Genomic DNA, 20,836 nt, shown 5'->3' with positions numbered 1-20,836 from the left:
TATCGCACTGGATATAATTCTATTACTGGCCCGGTTCAGCCTTTTTGGAGTAATATTCTGGCATAAGAAAAGGTGAAGAAGAGGAGCCAGGAGGCTCCCACATGCAAACCCAGCTGATTAAAACCATACCCTCTCCTGTGAAACACTCTGTCTGACTTTACTATCAGGAGATAAAACATTATTCTTCTCCCTCCTATCCATGTGGAGATATTTTATAGATAATGCTGCTTTTGCCAGAGAGACCTTCTCTGTAAGACGGAGTCTCCTCCCTGTTCCCCTCAAGTATCAGGTCATCTGGCTAGATGAGAAGACTAGAAGAGAAGGGCCAGGAAAGGCTTGATTGCAGGCTACTGGAAATTAGTTCCACTTAAAAGTAAGGAGGCAGAAGTGTTAAGTGAAAACCAGGACATCTTGTTTCTGGTTTTATTTCTGTCACTCTCAGAGCCTAACTCTCTCAACTTCAAAACGGGTGAAATGACCTGCCTCCCATCAGGAAGGGAAGTACAGAAGTGACATAATGAGTCTAATTATCTTCTTCCAGCTAGAGAACTGGCACTTTCCATGGAAGTAGAGGGAAGGAGAAGTTATTTCACTTTCAAACTCCAGGGTTCTTCTTTCACCCAAGTTGTTTATTTTTATTATTATCAAAATTAATAACGTTCAGTATCTTCTATATGGCAACACTGTATTAGGCAACTGACATACCATCTTATTTAATGCTCAAAACAAGTCAGTTAGATCTGTATCTTTATTCCTACTTTGCAGAGGAATATGCTGAGGTTACCAAGTTCTATTCACTGTCAAAGCCCATGGGCTGCATTATAAGGTGATCATCATAGAATTAAAGAAAAGTAAGTATTTGAAGAGAATTGATAAATCAAGAAATCTAGCTTCCCATATAATTCAGAACTTCTTCCTTCAACAGCCTTGATAAATGTCTACTAGCCTTTGTTTGAATGTACCTCAGGGTAGAGTCTGGTGAACTGGGAACCCTGAATCTAATGTCAGAGGCTTGGATTCCAATTTCAGCTTTGCTAAGTACTAATTAACTGTGTATCTACCTTGGCCAGGTGACTTAACATCTTTAAGCATCAGTTTCTTCATCTATAAACCAGAGAGAATACCCAAACACAGTGTTACTATGATGATGAAATAAGATGATACATTTGAACATTCATTTCAATCATTCAACAAATCTCATTTATTGCTCTTTCTATGCCAATCACTCTGCTGCACATAGTGGATGTAATAGTAAACAAAACAGCATGGTCCCTGTCCCTGTGAAGCAGTTTAGTGAGAGACAGATACCCAGGGCTGAGACAAGGGTGAGAGGAGTGAGGGACTTGCCTCTGGTGCAAGTTTTAAGGGGGTGCCAAAAACTCAGTCATCAAGATCAATAAAATTTTAATTCAATATTTAAAAGAATTAATGCAAAAATTCCACATAGCAAGAAATCAAAACATTAAATTTCAGGAAAAATGTTATTATTTTTCCTTTTGTCTTAGGCTCCAGCATGGCTCAGCATGGTGCTTCAGATAACAAATGAATAAACACATACAAAAACAAAACCAAAAAAGAATATATAAGAATTTTAGCTAGTAAAGAATGGGGGGATGAGCCCAAGTAGAGGGAACAGCATTTGCAAAGGCCCTGAGATGGAAAAGTGCTTAGAATAGTCCAGAGCCTGCAAGAAAGTGGGTGCTGTTGGACTATGATCAATGGTCAGAGCCAATTATGCAGAGCTGAGTGGCCCCAGGAACAGACTTGGAGTCGTATTCTAAGTGCAGTGAGGAACCACAGTAAGGTTTTAAGTAAGGAAGTGACCTATTTTTGTTTTTTAAAATATCATTCTGGCTGATGAGTAAAGAAGAGATGGGTAAGGGAGGAAAAGAAGCATGAAGACCAGCTAAGAAGCTACTGTTCCTGTCCAGGCCAGAGAGGAATGTCTTGCCTATTTTAATGTGGTTATTTGTGGATCATGCTAGGCAGTAGGAATACAGTGGGCTTTGTCGTTCTCTAACTATGTGGCCTTTAGCAAGTTATTTTTTCTCTCTGACCTTTCATGTCCTCACGTGTAAATTGGAGAAAATTATAGTAATGACTGTATCGGGTTGTTGTGAAGATTAATTTAGATAATGCATGTAAAACGCTTAGAATAGTACATGGCAAATGGTAAGTAATGAAAAAATTTTGTTTAGAAACTCCTTCATATTTATCTTTATATTCCTGTCATTAATACAACACCTGTCTTCTAGTAGGTGCTCAATTAAGATGTGGTGAATTAAAATGTTGTTACTGATGTGCCACCAGTAGCTTATGTATATAGTTGTTTTTTCCATTAGTGGGAATAATCTTGTTAATGATATTTCTCAGTATTTCTCAGAGTTACTCTTTGCTTTCAAACTCCACTCTAATTCTGGCTTTCATAATCTCTTGCATAAACTATTGCAGTCAGTAACATATAACTCTTCTTCCTGGCTCCCGACTCTTATCTCACCAGTCTATCCTACATATTGCTACAAGGCTTGTTTTCCTAAATATAGGCCAGTTTGCATAATTCCCCTACTCAGAAACCTTCAGGGGCCTCCTAGTGATGGAAGCTGACCTTTCCATCTTCAGCCGCTCCTCCCATAGTGCCTCTCTAGTCAGCTTGCTATTCACTGAATATACTAACTCTCAGACCTTTATGTTTTTGCTCAGAATTTCTTCTATAAGAAATGTACTCCTCACCCCCATCAGTCCATTGAAATTCATCTAACAAGATGCAGTTAAAATGCCACCTCCTCTATGAAGTACCTTCTGACCCTGCAATAAGAAAAACAAAAAATGAATCTCTCTCCCTTCTCCCTTCCTTCTGTAGCTACTATGCATTAGATTCCTATCTCTTATATGGCATTTTCCAGATTACCCATGATCCACATCTTCTCTCAAGGTAAAATGAAGAAACATGGCTCCAAGTAATGGTAAAAATAGTTGTAGATCATTTAGCAATTAAGAATACATGTCTATGAATCTAGCAGAATTGCCTCAAATCCCAGCTGACTGTATGGCCTTAAAAATTAACTAACGTGGGCTTCCCTGGTGGCGCAGTGGTTGAGAATCTGCCTGCTAATGCAGGGGACACGGGTTCGAGCGCTGGTCTGGAAAGATCCCACATACCACGGAGCAACTAGGCCCGTGAGCCACAACTACTGAGCCTGCGCGTCTGGAGCCTGTGATCCGCAACAAGAGAGGCTGTGATAGTGAGAAGCCCGTGCACCATGATGAAGAATGGCCCCCCGCTTGCCACAACTAGAGAAAGCCCTCACACAGAAACGAAGACCCAACACAGCCAAAAGTAAGTAAGTAAATAAATAAATTAATTAAATAAAAAAGTAACTGTACCATTAAAACAAAATTAACTAATGCTTCTGGAAAAGGATCCGAAAAAGAAAGATTATATATATATATATATAACTGAATCACTTTGTTGTAAACCTGAAACTAACACATTGTAAATCAACTATACTTCAATTAAAAAAGTTTTTAAAACCCCAACGTTCTAAAAAGTTGACCCCCCAAAATTAGTTAACCCTTCTGACCCTCAGTTTCTTATCTGTAAAATGGAAATAGAAAACCCCAATCCATTGTACAATTGTGAAGAGATATTAGAAAATATATTTAAAGCTCCTGGTTCAGAATGGACATATGATAAACAGTGCAATATATAGAGCAAGTATGAGACTTGGAATTTACAGACTCAGGGTCAAATGTCACTTAACTGCATTATATTTGTCTTTGAGAAAGCCCCTTAACCTCTCAGTTTCTTCACTGGAGATAATAATACACATTTATCAAAGGGCTTTTGTTAGGATTAGAAAGTGACAATAATAATTATGAACAGTGAACCCTTGATGAACACTCCCCATGAATAAGAAATTATTCTAAATGCTTTACATGTATCAATTTATTTCATTCCCAAAACAGTTTTACGAGGCAGATGTTATTATTACCCCCTTTCTATAGATTAGGGAATTGAGATATGGAAAGGTCAAGAAACTTCCTCAAAAATCAAACACTACACAAATTATAATACTGATGTTTAAACTCAAGCAGTCTGGATTCAGACACTAAGCTACAGTAACAAACAGAGAATGGAATTGAGTGCCTGGCATCTGGCAAGCTCTTTATGAATGTTTTCCTAACTGTTAAGTGGCCCCTTCTTCCCTTCTCATTCCCTGTGTCAGAAGAGGGACCATGTTATACTTATCTCTATAGTTTTGGCCCATAACCTGGCTAGCGTACAGGCAGAGGTGTGCTGGAGTTGGCTCGAACTGGTTCTCAAAAGTAAATTGTGCACCTTTCTTCCCAACTCTACATTTGGTAGTGTCATACTGGTAGCTTGAAATTGATTATGAAGTATTATTTATATCACAGGAATAAGCCAATGCCAAAATTAGTCCTGGACTTCACAACCAAGTCAGTAAATTCCCTTTTATGCTTAAGCTATTTTGAGTCAGGTTCCCATCATTTGTAATCCAAAGAGAACCTAAGAAACCTGTTATTTCAGATAGTCCCAGGAAAGCTGAGGGTGAGAAAATATATCATATAGCAATATCCACAAAATTAATTACCTAGGGAGAATTCCTGTAAGAATTCAATGGTTATTATAATAACCATGAGGCCTTTTTATTTGAGAGGAAGGTGGCATTTGTTCTGTAAGTTCTGCTTCACTGTATTATTTATTTAAATACTCAGATCTGCTGTCCCATATGCTTAGCACAAAATCTGAGGTAAGTAGGGGAGAACCAATCACACAGATTTTTTAAATAAATTTATTTTATTTTATTTTATTTTATTTTATTTTATTTTTGTCTGTGTTGGGTCTTCCTTGCTGTGCATGGCTTTCTCTAGTTGCTGTGAGCAGGGGCTACTCTTCGTTGTGGTGTGCGGGCTTCTAATTGTGGTGGCTTCTCTTGTTGTGAAGCACGGGCTCTAGGCACACAGGCTTCAGTAGTTGTGGCATGTGGGCTCAGTAGTTGTGGCTCGCGGGCTCTAGAGCACAGCTCAGTAGTTGTGGCGCACGGGCTTAGTTGCTCTGCAGCATGTGGGGTCTTCCTGGACCAGGGATCAAACCTGTGTCCCCTGCATTGGCAGGAGAATTCTCAACCACTGTGCCACCAGGGAAGCCCCCCATATAGATTTTTTTTTTTTTTTTTTTTTTGCGGTACACGGGCCTCTCACTGTTGTGGCCACTCCCGTTGCGGAGCACAGGCTCTGGATGTGCAGGCTCAGTGGCCATGGCTCACGGGCCCAGCCGCTCCACGGCATGTGGGATCTTCCCAGACCAGGGCACAAACCCGTGTCTCCTGCATCGGCAGGCGGACTCTCAACCACTGCGCCACGAGGGAAGCCTCCCACATAGATTTTTAATGTGAGAATTTAACTTTTGGTCACTGGAGGTATGAGATATTTTAAAGATATGGAAAGTTTATTGCAAAATGTAGGCTGCGGCTACTATTGTTGCTTCTATTATGGTTCTAGCAAGCTAGACAAGTTTTCTCTTTTGCCAAAGAACGCAGCAACAAAATAAAACAAAACAAAGAACTTCTCTCCTTCCCAAATGGCAATGTGGGTGGTCACAAGGACCCATAAGATTTTGTTTAATTTGTAAGACTCCTCTTTATAAAATGTTTGTTTGTAACAATGCTTTAATTACATTTTATAATTTTCAAAGTACAAAGTTTTTAAAATACATTATTTCTTTTGAGCATGATAATACCCCTAGCTAGGAAAGCAAGGTACAGGGAGGTTAAGTGACCTGTCCAATGTTACAGTCAGGTAATGGTAGAGATGGAATAATAACTCAGGACTACAGTGTCACCCACTGATCTTACACTACCATAAGCTGCTGGTAGGTTTCAGATAGCTTCCTCTGGGTGGCCCACATTAGTCCTCCAGGTGTTTGAGAAAGTGATCAAAATGAAAAGCAGATTTAAAAAAGAACACACGGCATTTTTCTCTTGCAGATGTGAATCTACAATAAAATGAATAAAAATTAGCCAGAACTGGAGAAAAGGAGAAATGGCAATTTAAGTACCACAAACGCTCAGTTACCTAAAGAAAAGACCTGTAAGGGTTTCTTTTCGTTTTTCCCCCCTGTGGTAGAAGGAAAAAATAAGATGGCCCAGGAAATCTTCGGTCCTGCCAAGTGGATTGTGGAAATTAGATAACTTGTACTTAAACACATCAAAACAGATCAGAAAAGTAGCCAGGACATATCATGTGTGTCTTGCCTAGGAACTTGTTCCTTTATTTCAATATTTATTGAAAATTGAGTATGTATTAGGCACTATGCACAGTGCTGAGAAGAATTCAAAGGTGTATAAGATGGAAACTTTCTTCATATAATTAACTAAGATAAAGCCACAAACAACAGGATTCTAAGTGAGTTGATCTGTTGGTGATATTCACCAAAAATTTGGAGTCTTAGTTTCTCTGATTGTGAAACAGGAGAATATGAGAGGGTTGAGGAGAAAACAAGCAACTAATTGGTGTTCAATGTCGTTCATCAAATTTAAATTCTATAAATTATGCCTCAAATGTTTCTGTCTCCATTTCTTCAATCTCGATATACCTCAAAAGCATCTGAGGTGGCCTTTCCTCATCCCTGACTAAATTCACTATTTGGGGACCAACTGATGTCCAATAATCATTAGCTATGGAAGGAAGAACTGGAACATCAAGGTAGAAGGGACTCCAGCCTATAACCACGCAAGTCAATGGCTCTTAGGCCTGTTGTGTGCAAGTGCACTCAGAAAGGACAAGAGCAGGTGTTAACTGGAAGTTCCTACTACATCTGGACATGTTCTGGGAGCTGGGACAACACAGCAAATGAGTGATCCTTGGGAAGTAGGATTCCCATGAAAATAACATTAAGTATTTTCAAGGGCATAGGCAGATATTTTCCTATTAAAAGAGAATATTTTAAAAAGGCCAATCAAATTGATGAAATTAAACAGAGCAATATGGTGGAGTATAAGTGAAAGTATTGGGAAAATGTACAATCCATCTGTTGTCTCACCTTTTATCACTGTGGTAAAATACATATAAAATAAAATTTACCATCTTAACAATTTTTAAGTTTTTTATAGTTCAGTGGTATTAAGTACATTCGTGTTGTACAACCATCACCACCATCTATCTCCAGAAATCTTTTCATCATCTTGCAAAACTGAAACTCTATACCCATTAAACAATAACACCTCATTCCCCCCACCCCCAGGCTCTGGCAACCACCATTCTTTCTGTTTCTGAATCTGAATACCTTAGGTCCCTCAGTGGAATCATATAGTATTTGTCTTTTTGTGACTTATTTTACTGAGCATAATGTCCTCAAGGTTCATCCATATTGTAGCATGTATCAGAATTTCTTTTCCTTCCTTTAATCTGAATAATATTCCATTGTACGTATATGCCCCATTTTGTTTATCTATTAATATGTTGATAGATACTTTAACTGCATCCACATTTGGGCTACTGTGAATAATGCTGTTATGAACATAGGTGTATATATGTATCTTCAAGACATTGTTTTCAATTCTATTGGGTATATACACAGAAGAGAAATCAATGGATCATATGATAAATCTATTTTTAATTTTTTATGGAACCATGATGGTTCCACAGAATGGCTTTCCTATACCATTTTATATTCCCACCGACAGTGCTCAAGGGTTCTACTTTCTCCACATCCTCACTAACACCTGCTATTTTGTTTTTGTGATAGTAACCATCTTAGTGGGTGTGAGGTGATATTTCACTGTGTTTTGTTTTTTTTTTTTTTGCGGTACACGGGCCTCTCACTGTTGTGGCCTCACTCATTGCAGAGCACAGGCTCCGGATGTGCAGGCTCAGCAGCCATGGCTCATGGGCCCAGCTGCTCCGCAGCATGTGGGATCTTCCCGGACCGGGGCACGAACCCACGTCTCCTGCATCAGCAGGCGGACTCTCAACCACTGCGCCACCAGGGAAGCCCTCACTGTGGTTTTGATTTGCATCTCCCTAATGGTTAGTGATGTTGAGCATCTTTTCAATGTGCTTATTGGCTATTCATATATATTCTTTGAAGAAATGTCTGTTCAAGTCCTTTGTCCATTTTTGAATTGGGTTGTTTCTTAGTTTTCACTGTTGTGAAGTTTTAGGAGTTCTCTATATACTCTGGATACGAATCCCTTATCACATGTATGATTTCCAAATATTTTATTCCATTCTGTGGATTGCCCTTTCAGTACACTGATAGTGTCCTTTGAGCCCAGAATTTTTAAATTTACAGGCAGTCCAATTTTTAAAAAAATGTTCTTTTGTTGCCTATGCCTTTGGTGTTATATATAAGAAATAATTGCCAAATTCAATGTTATAAAACTTTTGTCCTATGTTTTCTTCTGAGGGTTTTAGCTTTCACAGGCATCTGACTATTTTGAGTTAACTGTTGCATGTGGTGTGAGGTCCAACTTTATTCTTTAATGTGAGGATATCTAGATGTCTCAGCACCATTTGTTGAAAAGACTATATTTTCCCCATTGAACAGTCTTGGCACTCTTATCAAAGATCACTAGACCATATCTGTGAGGGTTATATCTGAGCTCTCTATTCTATTCCATTGGTCTATATGTCTGTCTTTATGGCAACAGCACACTGTTTTGATTACTGTAGCTTTGTAGTAAGTTTTGAAATTAGGACGTTGAGTCCTCCAACACTGTTCTTCTTTTGAAAGATTATTTTCACTATTTCACTAAAGTTATCAAAGTTGGAAAAAAAGTAAAATTATCTCCATAACTGTATAGCACAGGGAACTCTACTCAATACTCTGTAAGACCTATATGGAAAAAGAATCTAAAAAACAGTGGATATATGTATGTATAACTGATTCACGTTTTGAAATTAGGACGTCCCTAATTTGAATTAGGACATCCCATGTCCCTTGAAATTCCATATGAATTTTAGGATGTGTTTTTCTATTTCTGCAAAGAATGTCATGGGAATTTAAACAGGGATTGCACTGAATGTATAGACTGCTTTGGATAATACTGAAATTTTAACAATATTAAGTCTTCCAAACCATGAAGATGGATAGACATCCATCAATTAATTTATGCCTTCTTTAATTTTTTCAGCAATGCTTTGTAGTTTATATTGTACAAGTACTTTATCTCCTTGGTAAAGTTAAATCCTAAGTATTTTATTCCTTTTGATGCTATTGCAAATGGAATTGTTTTCTTAATTTCCTTTTTAGACTGTTCATTGTTACCATATAGAAATGTAACTGATTTTTGTGTGTTGACTTTTTATCCTGCTACTCTACTGAATTTATTAGTTCTAAATTTTTTCTTAGAATCTTTAGGGTTTTCTACATGTAAGATCATATCCTCTGCACACAGAGATAATTTTTTAAATTAATTTTTATTAGAGTATAGTTGATTTACAATGTATTGTTATTTTTGGCCATACAGCAAAGTGAATCAGTTATACATACATATATCCACTCTTTTTTTAGATTCTTTTCCCATATAGGTCTTTACAGAGTATTGAGTAGAGTTCCCTGTGCTATACAGTTATAGAGATAATTTTACTTTTTTTCCAACTTTGATAACTTTATCTCTTTTCCTTATGTGATTGCTGTGGCTAGGACTTTCAATATTATGTTGAATAAAAGTGGTGATAGTGGGCATCTGTGTTTTGTTCCTGATATTAGAGGAAATGCTTTCAGCCTTTCACCACTGAGAAGGATGTTGGCTGTAAGTGTGTGTCATATATGGCCTTTATTATGTTGAGGTATGGTCCCTCTCCACCCACTTTGTTGAGAGTTTTATCAAAAATAGATGTTGAATTTTTTCAACATTTGCATCTGTTGAGATGATCATATGATTCTTATACTTTTTTTCTTAATGTGGTATATACCATGTTGATTGATTTGTGAATACTGAAACATCCTTGTATCCTTAGACTAAATCCCACTTGATCATGATGTATGATCCTTTTAATGCATTCTTGAATTTGGATTGCTAATATTTGTTGAGGATATTTGCATATATGTTTATCAGGGATATTGGCCTTTGTTTTCTTTTTTGTAATGTCTTTATCTGGGTTTGGTATCAGGGTATTACTGGCCTCATAGAATGAGTTTGTAAGTGTTTCTTCCTCTTCAATTTTTTGGAATAGTTTAAGAAGGGAAGGCATTAACTTTCCTTTAAATGCTTGGTAAAATTCACCTGTGAAACCATCTGGTCCTAGATTTTTTTTTGCTGGGAGTTTCTGTTTGTTTGTTCGTTTTACTGATTCAATTTCATTACTAGTGATCAGTCTGTTCAGATTTTCTGCATCCTCCTGATTCAGTCTTGGAAGATTGTATGTTTCTAGGAATTTATTTCTTCCAGGTTGTCCAATTTATTGGTTATAAATGTTACTATAATTGTTCATAGTAATCTCTTATGATCCTTTGTATTTCTGGATGTCAGTTGTAACTACTCTTTCATTTCTGATTTATTTGGGCCCCCTTTTTTGCTTGATGAAAAGTAGTCATGATTAATAAGGTGGAACTCACTTCTGTCATTTTGCTATTTGTTTTCTGTATGACTTATAGCTTTTTTGTTCTCATTTCCTGTGTTATTGTCTTCTTTTGTATTTAGCAGATTTTTTTGTAGTGAAATATTTTTATTCCATCTCATTTCTTTTTGTGTACATTCTATAATGATTTCCTTTGTGGTTACCATGGGATTATATTTAACAGCCTAAACTTACATAGTCTAAATTTAGTTTACACCAGCTTAATTTTAATAACATAGAAACTTGAGGAGTGGACAAGATGGTGGAGTACAAAGGTGCTGAGCTCACCTCCTCTCACAAGAACACCAAAAATCACTATTATCAGCAGAACAACCATTGATGAAAAAGACTGGAACCTACCAGAAAAGATCTTCTACAACTAAAGACAAAAAGAAAGAACCACAATGAGATGGGTGGGGGGATGGACTCGAAATATAATCAAATTCCATACTCCCTAGGTGAGTGATCCACCAATTGAAGAATAATTATATTGTAGAGGTTCTCCCACAGGAGTGAGAGTTCTGGGCCCCATGTCAAGCTCCCCAGCCTGGTGGTCTGGCACCAAGGAGACGAGCCTCCAGAGTATTTTGAAGGCCAGAGGGCCTAACTGCAGGAGCTCCATGGACGGGGAAATAGAGACTTCACTCTTAAATGGTGCACACAAAATCTTACATGCACCTGAACCCAAGGCAAAAGCAGTAATTATTATAGATAAGAGCCTGGACCAGAACTACCTGCTGGTGTTGGAGAGTCTCCTGGAGAAGTGGTGGGTGGCTGCAGCTCACCCTGGGGATATAGATACTGGTGGCAGACATACTTGGGAATAGTTGGCTGCATGAACATTACTGCTGCTGCAGGCTGACATCTTGGATCATTAGTGCCAAGACCTGACACCACCCAACGGCCTGTAGGCACCAGTGCTAGGACACTTTACAACTAAATGAGTGGGGACAGAACCTTACCCATCAAGAAATAATTGCCAAATTCTACTAAATGGGCAAGGAAACAAACCCCCCCTCAGCAGACAGGCTACCTAAAGACTTCCTGAGCCAACAGATGCCTCTAGACATGCCCTTAGACACAGCCCTGCCCACCAGATGGCCAAGACCCAGCTCCACCCACCAGTGGGCAGGCACCTGCCCCTCCCACCAGGAAGCCTGCACAAGCCTCTAGACCAGCCTTACCCACTAGGGAACAGACACCAGAAGCAAGAAAACTACAATCCTGCAGCCTGCAGAACCACTCTGACAACACAGACCAGACCCTAGCCTGAGACCAGCTGAGCCCTGGTCCAGTCCACTAGCAGCCCAATGCAACCTTTTGGAAACCCCAGACTCCATAACCAACTGTGTCTGGAACCAGCCCCTGTCACAAAATAACTGAAACAAGCTCTGGGATCCCTGGGGCCTGTAGTCAGACTCCAGGAACCAGCTCTGCCTGCCAGTAGTCCAGAATTAACCCCAGGATCTGGCTTCATCTGCCAGGGAGTGGGACACAGCCCCAGAGTCTTCAGGACCCTGACTCTGCCCACCAGTGAGCCAGAACTAGTCCCAGGGCCCCCTAGGATTATGAAACCAGCCACTTCATGACCAGGCCCCCCTAAATAGCAGCCAGCAGCATCAGCACAAGTGCCTGGCAACCAATCAGACTAGGGGCCAACCAAGCCTATCAGATCACCCACATAGTCAACCCGCCACAACACAAAGACCGACGCAGCCCTCTTAGGGGGAACTCCCCAACAGCATATACCTTAGGTGAAGAGAGAAGAGTACACTGCTGAGACACATAGGACATCTCCTATAGAGGGCCACTTCTCCAAGGTCAAGAAATGTAACTAGGAGACCCGGAGGAAGATGGCGGAAGAGTAAGACGCGGAGATCACCTTCCTCCCCACAGATACATCAGAAATTCATCTACACGTGGAACAACTCCTACAGAACACCTACTGAACGCTGACAGAAGACCTCAGACCCTCCAAAAGGCAAGAAACTCCCCACATACCTGGGTAGGGCAAAAGAAAAAAAGAATAAACAGAGACAATAGAATAGGGACTGGACCTGCACCAGTGGGAGGGAGCCGTGAAGGAGGGAAGGTTTCTACACACTACAAGCCCCTTCGTGGGCGGAGACTGCAGGTGTCGGAGGGGGAAAGCTTCGGAGTAGCAGAGGAGAGCACAGCAACAGGGGTGTGGAGGGCAAAGCGGAGAGATTCCGGCACAGAGGATCGGTGCCCTCAGGCACACACCAGCCTGAGAGGCTTGTCTGCTCGGCCGCCGTGGCGGGCGGGGCTGGGAGCTGAGGCTTGGGTATCGGCTTTCAGTCGGAGCGCAGGGAGAGGACTGGGGCTGGCGGCAGGAAGAGAGCCTGAAGGGGTTAGTGCACCACGGCTAGCCCAGAGGGAGTCCGGGGAAAGGGTCTGGAGCTGCTGAAGAGGCAAGAGACTTTTTTCCCTTTTGTTTCCTGGTGTGCGAGGAGAGGGCATTAAGAGGGCTGCTTAGGGAAGCGCCGGAGACAGGCGCGAGCCGCGGGTAAGGCGCGGACCTCGGAGACGGGCGTGGGCCGCCGCCGCCGCCGCCGCCGCCGCGGGGCCTGTGTGCGAGCGCGGGTCACTGTCCGCCCCACCTTCCGGGGGACCTGTGCACCCCGCCACTGCCGGGGTCCCGAGACCCGGGGACGGCTTTCCCGGGAAAGCGCACGGAGCACCACGGGCTGCTGCAACGTCACGCCGGCCTCTGCCGCCGCAGGCCCGCCCCACACTGCGCGCCCCTCCCTCCCCTCTGCCTGAGTGAGCCAGAGCCCCCGAATCAGCTGCTCCTTTAAACCCGTCCTGTCTGAGCGAAGAACGGATGCCCTCCGGCGACCTACGCACAGAGGCGGGGCCAGGTCCAAGGCTGAGACCCGGGAGCTGTGAGAGCAGAGTCAGAGAAATCTCTCTGTGCAGCCTCGGAGGCAGCGGATTAAAGCTCCACGGTCCATTTGATGTGCCCTGCGTCTGTGGAGTGCATGAATGGACAGCGAATCATCCCAAATTGAGGAAGTGGACTTTGAGGACAAGATTTAAGACTTTTCCCCCTTTTCCTCTTTTTACAATGAATTATTCCAAAGTAAGGAGGTGGACTTAGAGAGCAAGATTTCAGACTTCTCGCCCTTTTCCTCTTTTTACAACGAATTATCCCAAATTGAGGAGGTGGACTTGGAGAGCAAGATTTTTGATTTTTTCCCCCTGCTCTCTTTTTGTGAATGTGTATGTGTAATCTTCTGTGTAAGATTCTCTCTGTATAGCTTTGCTTCCACCATATGTCCCAGGGTTCTATCGGTCCGTTTTTTTTTTTTAATAATTACTTTCTAATTTTAATAACGCTACTATATTTCATACTTTATTCTATTTTACTTTACCTGCTCTTTCTTTTTTTCCTACCTTCCCTTCCTCCCTCCCTCCCTCCGCTCTTCCTTTCCTTCTTTCTTTTTCTTTCCTCCCTCCCTCCCACCCTTCTTCTTTCCACTTTCTTTTTCTTTCCTTCCTCCCTCCCTCCCTGTCTTTCTTTCTTTCTTTCCTTCCTCCCTCCCTCCCTCCCTTCTTCCATTCACTCTTCCTTTTGCTTTCATTGTTCCCTCCCTCCCTCCTTTCTTTCCTTCTTTCTTTCCATCCTTCCTCACTCCCTCCCTCCTTTCTTTCTTCCTTCCTTTCTTTCTTCCATTCTTCCTTTCTTTCCCTCTCTTTCTTCTACTAATTCTTTCTTTCTGCTTTTTCTCCCTGTTATTCTGAGCCGGGTGGATGAAAGGCTCTTGGTGCTACAGCCAGGAGCCAGTGCTGTGCCTCTGAAGTGGGAGAGCCAACTTCAGGACACGGGTCCACAAGAGACCTCCCAGCTCCACATAATATCAAGCAGCGAAAATCTCCCAGATATCTCCATCCCAACACCAGCACCCAGCTTCAGTCAACGACCAGCAAGCTACAGTGCTGGTCACCCTATGCCAAGCAACTAGCAAGGCAGGAACACAACCCCACCCATTAGCAGAGAAGCTACCTAAAAACATAATAAGGCCATAGGCACCCCAAAACACACCACCAGACGTGGACCTGTCCACCAGAAAGACAAGATCGAGCCTCAACCACCAGAACACAGGCATTAGTCCCCCCCACCAGGAAGCCTACACAACCTACTGAAACAACCTTAGCCACTGGGGTCAGACACCAAAAACAACGGGAACTACGAATCTGCAGCCTGCAAAAAGGAGACCCCAAACACAGTAACATAAGCAAAATGAGAAGACAGAAAAACACACAGCAGGTGAAGGAGCAAGATAAAAACCTACCAGACCTAACAAATGAAGAGGTAATAGGCAGTCTACCTGAAAAAGAATTCAGAATAATGATAGTAAAGCTGATCCAAGATTCTATTTCCAAGATCCATAATGTTGGAAATAGAATAGACAAAATGCAAGAAACAGTTAACAAGGACCTAGAAGAACTAAAGATGAATCAAGCATCAATTAAAAACACAATAAATGAAATGAAAAATACTCTAGATGTGATCAATAGCAGAATAACTGAGGCAGAAGAACGGATAAGTGACCTGGAAGATAAAATAGTGGAAATAACTGATGCAGAGCAAAATAAAGAAAAAAGAATGAAAAGAACAGAGGACAGTCTCAGAGACCTCTGGGACAACATTAAACGCACCAACATTCGAATTATAGGGGTTCCAGAAGAAGAAGAGAAAAAGAAAGGGACTGAGAAAATATTTGAAGAGATTATAGTTGAAAACTTCCCCAATATGGGAAAGGAAATAGTTAATCAAGTCCAGGAGGCACAGAGAGTCCCATACAGAATAAATCCAAGGAGAAATACACCAAGACACATATTAATCAAGCTGTCAAAAATTAAACACAAAGAAATCATATTAAAAGCAGCAAGGGAAAAACAACAAATAACACACAAGGGAATCCCCATCAGGTTAACAGCTGATCTCTCAGCAGAAACTCTACAAGCCACAAGGGAGTGGCAGGACATAATTAAAGTGATGAAGGAGAGAAAACTGCAGCCAAGATTACTCTACCCAGCAAGGATCTCATTCAGATTTGATGGAGAAATTAAAACCTTTACAGACAAGCAAAATCTGAGAGAGTTCAGCACCACCAAACCAGCTTTACAACAAATGCTAAAGGAACTTCTCTAGGCAAGAAACACAACAGAAGGAATATACCTACAATAACGAACCCAAAGCAATTAAGGAAATGGGAATAGGAACATACATATCAATAATTACCTTAAATGTAAATGGACTAAATGCTCGCACCAAAAGACACAGAGTGGCTGAATGGATACAAAAACAAGACCCATATATATGCTGTCTACAAGAGACCCACTTCAGACCTAAAGACACATACAGATTGAAAGTAAGGGGATGGAAAAAGATATTCCATGCAAATGGAAATCAAAAGAAAGCTGGAGTAGCAATTCTTATATCAGACAAAATATGCTTTAAAATAAAGACTATTACAAGAGACAAAGAAGGACACTACATAATGATCAAGGGATCAATCCAAGGAGAAGATATAACAATTGTAAATATTTATGCACCCAACATAGGAGCACCTCAATACATAAGGCAAATACTAAGAGCCATAAAAGGGGAAATCGACAGTAACACAATCATAGTAGGGGACTTTAACACCCCACTTTCACCAATGGACAGATCGTCCAAAATGAAAATAAATAAGGAAACACAAGCTTTAAATGATACATTAAACAAGATGGACTTAGTTGATATTTATAGGACATTTCATCCAACAACAACAGAATACACATTTTTCTCAAGTGCTCATGGAACATTCTCCAGGATAGATCATATCTTGGGTCACAAATCAAGCCTTGGTAAATATAAGAAAATTGAAATTGTATCAAGTATCTTTTCCGACCACAATGCTATGAGACTAGACATCAATTACAGGAAAAGATCTGTAAAAAATACAAACACATGGAGGCTAAACAATACACTACTCAATAACGAAGTGATCACTGAAGAAATCAAAGAGGAAATTAAAAAATACCTAGAAACAAATGACAATGGAGACACGACAACCCAAAACCTATGGGACGCAGCAAAAGCAGTTCTAAGGGGGAAGTTTATAGCAATACAATCCCACCTTAAGAAACAGGAAACATTTCGAGTAAACAACCTGACCCTGCACCTAAAGCAATTAGAGAAAGAAGAACAAAAAACCCCCAAAGCTAGCAGAAGGAAAGAAGTCATAAAGATCAGATCAGAAATAAGTGAAAAAGAAATGAAGGAAACGATAGCAAAGATCAACCAAACTAAAAGCTGGTTCTTTGAGAAGATAAACAAAATTGACAAACCATTAGCCAGACTCATCAAGAAAAGAAGGGAGAAGACTCAAATCAATAGAATTAGAAATGAAAAAGGAGAAGTAACAACTGACACTGCAGAAATACAAAAGATCATGAGAGATTACTACAAGCAACTCTATGCCAATAAAATGGACAACCTGGAAGAAATGGACAAATTCTTAGAAATGCACAACCTGCCAAGACTGACTCAGGAAGAAATAGAAAATATGAATAGACCAATCACAAGCACTGAAATTGAAACTGTGATTTAAAATCTTCCATCAAACAAAGGCCCAGGACCAGATGGCTTCACAGGCGAATTCTATCAAACATTTAGAGAAGAGCTAACACCCATCCTTCTCAAACTCTTCCAAACAATTTCAGAGGAAGGAACACTCCCAAACTCATTCTACGAGGCCACCATCACCTTGATACCAAAACCAGGCAAGGATGTCACAAAGAAAGAAAACTACAGGCCAATATCACTGATGAACATAGATGCAAAAATCCCCAACAAAATACTAGCAAACAGAATCCAACAGCATATTAAAAGGATCATACACCATGATCAAGTGGGGTTTATTCCAGGAATGCAAGGATTCTTCAATATACGCAAATCAATCAACGTGATACACCATATTAACAAGTTGAAGGAGAAAAACCATATGATCATCTCAATAGATGCAGAAAAACTTTCCACAAAATTCAACACCCATTTATGATAAAAACCCTGCAGAAAGTAGGCACAGAGGGATCTTTCCTCAACATAATAAAGGCCATATATGACAAACCCACAGCCAACATTGTCCTCAATGGTGAAAAACTGAAACCATTTCCACTAAGATCAGGAACAAGACAAGGCTGCCCACTCTCACCACTCTTATTCAACCTAGTTTTGGAAGTTTTAGCCACAGCAATCAGAGAAGAAAAGGAAATAAAAGGAATCCAAATCGGAAAAGAAGAAGTAAAGCTGTCACTGTTTGCAGATGACATGATACTATACATAGAGAATCCTAAAGATGCTACCGAAAAACTACTAGAGCTAATCAATGAATTTGGTAAAGTAGCAGGTTACAAAATTAATGCACAGAAATCTCTGGCATTCCTGTACACTAATGATGAAAAATCTGAAAATGAAATCAAGAAAACACTCCCATTTACCATTGCAACAAAAAGAATAAAATATCTAGGAATAAACCTACCTAAGGAGACAAAAGACCTGTATGCAGAAAATTATAAGACACTGATGAAAGAAATTAAAGATGATACAAATAGATGGAGAGATATACCATGCTCCTGGATTGGAAGAATCAATATTGTGAAAATGACTCTACTACTGAAAGCAATCTACAGATTCAATGCAATCCCTATCAAACTACCACTGGCATTTTTCACAGAACTAGAACAAAAAATTTCAAAATTTGTTTGGAAAAACAAAAGACCCCGAATAGCCAAAGCAATCTTGAGAACGAAAAAAGGAGCTGGAGGAATCAGGCTCCCTGACTTCAGACTATACTACAAAGCTACAGTAATTAAGACAGTGTGGTACTGGCATAAAAACAGAAAGATAGATCAGTGGATCAGGATAGAAAGCCCAGAGATAAACCCACGCACATATGGCCAACTTATCTTTGATAAAGGAGGCAGGAATGTACAGTGGAGAAAGGACAGCCTCTTCAATAAGTGGTGCTGGGAAAACTGGACAAGGACATGTAAAAGTATGAGATTAGATCATTGCCTAACACCATACACAAAAATAAGCTCAAAATGGATTAAAGACTTAAATGTAAGGCCAGAAACTATCAAACTCTTAGAGGAAAACATAGGTAGAACACTCTATGACATAAATCACAGCAAGATCCTTTTGGACCCAGCTCCTAGAGAAATGGAAATAAAAACAAAGATAAACAAATGGGACCTAATGAAACTTCAAAGCTTTTGCACAGTAAAGGAAACCATAAACAAGACCAAAAGACAACCCTCAGAATGGGAGAAAATATTTGCAAATGAAGCAACTGACAAAGGATTAATCTCCAAAATTTATAAACAGCTCATGCAGCTCAATAGCAAAAAAACAAACAACACAATCCAAAAATGGGCAGGAGACTTAAATAGGCATTTCTCCAAAGAAGATATACAGACTGCCAACAAACACATGAAAGAATGCTCAACATCATTAATCATTAGAGAAATGCAAATCAAAACTACAATGAGATATCATCTCACACCAGTCAGAATGGCCATCATCAAAAAATCTAGAAACAGTAAATGCTGGAGAGGGTGTGGAGAAAAGGGAACACTCTTGCACTGCTGGTGGGAATGTGAATTGGTACAGCCACTATGGAGAACGGTATGGAGGTTTCTTAAAAATCTACAAGTAGAACTACCATATGACCCAGCAATCCCACTACTGGGCATATACCCTGAGAAAACCATAATTCAAAAAGAGTCATGTACCAAAATGTTCATAGCAGTCCTATTTACAATAGCCCAGAGATGGAAACAACCTAAGTGTCCATCATCGGATGAATGGATAAAGAAGATGTGGCACATATATACAATGGAATATTACTCAGCCATAAAAAGAAACGAAACTGAGCTATTTGTAATGAGGTGGATAGACCTAGAGTCTGTCATACAGAGTGAAGTAAGTCAGAAAGAGAAAGACAAATACCGTATGCTAACACATATATATGGAATATAAGAAAAAAAATGTCATGAAGAACCTAGGGGTAAAACGGGAATAAAGACACAGACCTACTTGAGAATGGACTTGAGGATATGGGGAGGGGGAAGGGTAAGCTGTGACAAAGCGAAAGAGAGGCATGGACATATATACACTACCAAACGTAGGGTAGATAGATAGTGGGAAGCAGCCGCAGAGCACAGGGAGATCAGCTCGGTGCTTTGTGACCGCCTGGAGGGGAGGGAAGGGGAGGGTGGGAGGGAGGGAGATGCATGAGGGAGGGGATGTGGGAACAGATGTATATGTATGACTGATTCACTTTGTTATAAAGCAGAAACTAATAAAAAAAATAGAAAAAAAAAATAAAAATAAAAAAAAATAAAAAAATAAATAAAAAAGAAATGTAACTAAGCTACCATATACCTAAAAATACAAATAGCAACTCAGACAAAATGAAGCAGCAGACGAATACGTTCCAGATGAAGGAACAAGATGAAAACCCAGAAGAAGAACTAAGTGTAGTGGAGATAGGCACTTGAGAAAGAGTTCAACGAAATGACTCTAAAGATGATCAAAGAACTTTGGAAGAGAATGAATGCACAGAGCAAGAAGTTAGGAGTTTTTTTAAAAAGAGTTAGAAAATATAAAGGACAAACAGAGATGAAGAATATAATAACAAATGAAAATTACACTAGAAGAAATAAATAGACTAAATGATACAAGAATGGATCAGTTACGTGGAAGATGGAGTAGTGGAAGTCACTGTTGCCTAAAAGAAAAAAGAATGAAAAGAGGAGGAAACCTCTGGGACAACATCAAACACACTAATATTCACATTGTAGGGGTCCCAGAAAGAAAAGAGAAAGGTCCTAAGAAAATATATGAAGAGATAATAGCTGCAAAATTCCCTAACCTGTGAAAGGAAACTGTCACTCAAGTCCAGGAAGTGCAGAGTCTCATATAGGATTAACCCAAAGAGGAACTCACCAAGATACATTATAATAAAAATTACAAAAGTTAAAAATAAAGAGAGAATATTAAAAGCAGCTTGGGGGAGGAGGAGTCAAGATGGAGGAAGAGTAGGAGGACATGGAGTTCACCTCTCACTAATTGGGCATGAAGAATATACCTACAGGAGTCAAGATGATGGACTAGGAGGATGTGGAGTTCATGGCTCTGCACAACTAGGGCACCTACCAGGCAATGCTGGGGGAC

Source organism: Mesoplodon densirostris, chromosome 2, assembly GCF_025265405.1.
Source record: "Mesoplodon densirostris isolate mMesDen1 chromosome 2, mMesDen1 primary haplotype, whole genome shotgun sequence".
In the NCBI taxonomy this organism is placed as follows: domain Eukaryota; kingdom Metazoa; phylum Chordata; class Mammalia; order Artiodactyla; family Ziphiidae; genus Mesoplodon; species Mesoplodon densirostris.
The sequence above is the reverse complement of the archived record's forward strand: the minus strand, read 5'-3'. Positions refer to the sequence as shown.